Source organism: Nicotiana attenuata, unplaced genomic scaffold (genome assembly GCF_001879085.1).
Source record: "Nicotiana attenuata strain UT unplaced genomic scaffold, NIATTr2, whole genome shotgun sequence".
Lineage (NCBI taxonomy): Eukaryota > Viridiplantae > Streptophyta > Magnoliopsida > Solanales > Solanaceae > Nicotiana > Nicotiana attenuata.
Window position 1 is genome coordinate 67,697 of NW_017671050.1, and position 3,608 is coordinate 71,304.

Consider the following 3,608-nt stretch of genomic DNA (forward strand, 5'->3'; position numbering starts at 1 on the left):
TTCAATAGAATGATTTTTTTTTGGGGGGGGGGGGGGTTTGTTGCCTGGAGTTGCAAAAACTTTCAGTCTTCTTTATGCCTTTTTCTCCCTCTCAAAATCTGCCTTCAACTCTAACATTGCCTTTATAGGCAAGTTACTAGGACTGCTTCAACTTTTAATTTTACTCTTTAATCCTTTTCTGACCCTATCACGGGCCCAGACTGTCCAGCTTGTGTAAATGAGATCTGGGCCTGTGCTATGGCCTGGATATTGGACAGCCTTGCAAGTAGCGTTAGATTTGAAGGATGTTGAGTTTAAATTATAAGTTGGGCCTTCCAAGCTAAGTAGCACGTTTGAATTAGGGGGTTATCCTCCTGTTCAAATGTGGACTTGAGTTTAAGGCCCGAATTCTTCGATTTTTTTTTTAATAATAGTTCATAATATTGACTAGGCCCCTTTAGAGACAAATTCAATAGAAAATCATAGTATGCTTTAGGATATCCTTTAAATAAAAGTGGGACGAGCCTCGCCAAATAAAATGCATAAATTGCGGGGCCCTCATTAAATACTTAATTAAAATACTTAGAAATTCGGAACATGCCATTTAGCGAATTTTCATGGCTTCCCGCAAAGTTAATAAGACGCTAGCCACTTTAGGCGCGCTTTTTAATAATTTTACCTTCTTAAATATGGGTGCACATTTATGTGACCCAAATTCAAATCCCAAAACGTTGAATAAGAGGTGTTGAGGATCCGGGTGCATTTCATGTGACGTGATCCAAAAACACGCTCTTAAACGGCGTTCACTTATGTAAAAAATAACTAAAGCGGTGAATAATCTTAAAAATTGCACTATAGGTTTGAATATGTATAAAAACCAGATTTTTAGCCATTTATAATAATTTAAGCGACCGTGCTAGAACCACGGGATCCGGGGGTGCCTAACACCTTCCCTCGGGTCAACAGAATTCCTTATTCAGAATTTCTGGTTCGCAGACTCCAATTGGAAGTCGAAATTTTTCCTCGATTTGGGATTCAAGTTAAACCGGTGATTTGGGACACCAAAAGCCAATCCTATCCCAAGTGGCGACTCTAAAAAAATAAATAAATAATCCCATTTCGAATAATGTCACTTTAAATAAAAAAACTCCCTTATACATTATCCTTCGGGGTAGGTGTGTAAAAAAGGAGGTGTGACAGCTCTGGCGACTCTGCTGGGGACACGAACCCAGAATTTCGATTCAGGGTTCAAGAATTCGAGCTTAGTACAATTGTTATATTTGGCTTTATCTGATTTTTCTACATGTTCCATGATATATGTGCTAAATATTTTACCGCTTTGATATTTGTTGAAATTGTATATATAAACTGTCGCGAATCCCTTCCTCTTTCTGAGTCTTCTACATCATGGAGAAGGGTGGACTTCGTGTAGCTTCTCTTCTGTTTAGAGTCTTTTCCCATTTAGAACGAGGTTTGGATAAGTTGCAAAGCCGGCGGAGCTTCTGTATCCCCGGTACGCTGCCTCCCCCTCGGCTCGAGCTGTCCGCTCGGGTAAGCCAGGTCTAGACCAATAAACCTAGGGTTAAACCTAGAAGAACAAAACCTCATGCCGGATCCCCAGTAGGACGTTTGTTTGCATCATGTGCATTTGACTTAGGGGACTCAACACAGGGGTTGGGTCCGTCTAGGACAGGTGACCTGAAATAAATTGACCATCCTGATGCATCTTACGTGCTACTTGCGCATTTATTTGCTCAGATTTGCATGTTGACCGGCTTGTCTAAGTGAGTGAAAATTGAGAAAATAAGCAGTGTTAGGACTAAAGGAGGGTAACCATTTATTTTGAAAAAACCCCAATGCCCAAATAGTACCGAAATGCTGCCGGATTTTTGAAAAATGAAAAAAAAAGAAAATTGTTTGGAAAAAATAGAAAGAAAATTGTGGTTCAAAATAGTTTTGATTTTGGCAAATCTGCCCGAACTACGCCGGTTTGATTCTCACCGGATGTGAGATACGTAGGCAACCCTCATCTGGTCCAACCTCCTTTTTTAAAAATAGCCAAAAATGCCAAATTTTAATTTTGTAAGTCGGGTGATGCCATTCCTGTCTAAAATAAGCTGAATGTCCCCAAATGGACGCCGGAAGGCCGTTTTTGCAAGAATAGCCACCCTGAGTCATTTTTAAATGGTTTGCGGGCACAACCTTAAAATCTTCCTCCCAGAAGTGCTGAAAGGCCGTATTTGCAAATCCAAGTCCTTATTTTCTAAATAAAGAATTTTTGCACAAATAGCCATTTGTCAAAATAAATCATTAAATTCCCCTAAATAAATGTGCAGGATGAGTTCAAGTAACATCGAAACCTTCTCAGTCCTGAGCGAGATCCCTTTGAAACTCCATATGTGGTGGCATGACTTGGGAAAAGGAAGCAGAGATACTGTGGTCAAAAACCTGGGCGGTCTCGTAGATTTATTAAAAATCAGACCAAGGAAGGATGTCATTGAGGCACTGATACCATTTTGGGACCCGACCCGTAATGTATTCCGGTTTTCAGATTTTGAACTCACACCTACGTTAGAAGAGATCGCCGAATACGCAGATCTCAACGGGAACCTCCGCGGTAGATACCCATTGCCCCCACGACCAGTAACTCTTCATAGGTTTTTGGATTTGTTAAACATCAGTCGAGATATTCAAGACCCGCATCTGGCGGAAGGGTGTTGTACACTGCATTTCTTATATCACCGGTATGGTAACCCCAAAGGTTTTGAGGAACCCAATACAGGATTAACACATGCTGGAAATAAAGACAAATAGGAAGCCCGATGGGGATTAGCCTTCATGGTGGCCTTTTTAGGAGTGGTAATTTGTCCTAGGAAAGATGGTCACATAGACCTTGGCCTAGTAGGGATGCTAGATGTTGCCATGAAGAAACCTACTAGCACAGTGGCTCCTCTGATTGTAGCAGAAATATACCGAGCTCTGACCAAATGTCGAGAAGGGGAGAAATTCTTTTAAGGTTGCAATTTGCTCTTGCAGTTGTGGATACAGGAACATCTCTGTCATCGCACAGGCTACATGAACTACGGTTTAACCGGGTTGAGTTGTATCGCAGAATTCGAGACCCGAGTTACAGGTATTGAGTTCCCGGAGGGTACTGAGGCCTGGTCGTCATGTTTAAGATCCCTCACTGCAGATAAAGTTGAATGGGCTTATGGATGGCTTCCTGCTACTGAAGCTGTATACACATCAGCTGAGGTCTCTTATTTTTTGATGGGTATTCGAAGCATTCAGCCCTATGCTCCTTACCGAGTTTTGCGACAATTTGGAAGATTCCAGACGGTGCACAACGATGAAGACCTGAGTGGGCAAGTCATTGAGTTAGGCCCAAAAGCTGCATTCCCTGAAGGCCGAATTCGAAAGATATGGAATGAGTGCAGGTAACTTGAGCCTAAAACTATAGTACAGGACCGAGCCAGAGGTAAGGCAGACCCCAAATACTTGGTTTTGTTTGGTAAAAGATTTCAAATCCCCGAGAGACCTGCCAAAAGGCCACATGTGCAACAATTAACTAGCGAGGCTCAGCTGCAGTGGGATTGGTTAGCTAAGGAAAAAGAGTATAAGGCCCGAAT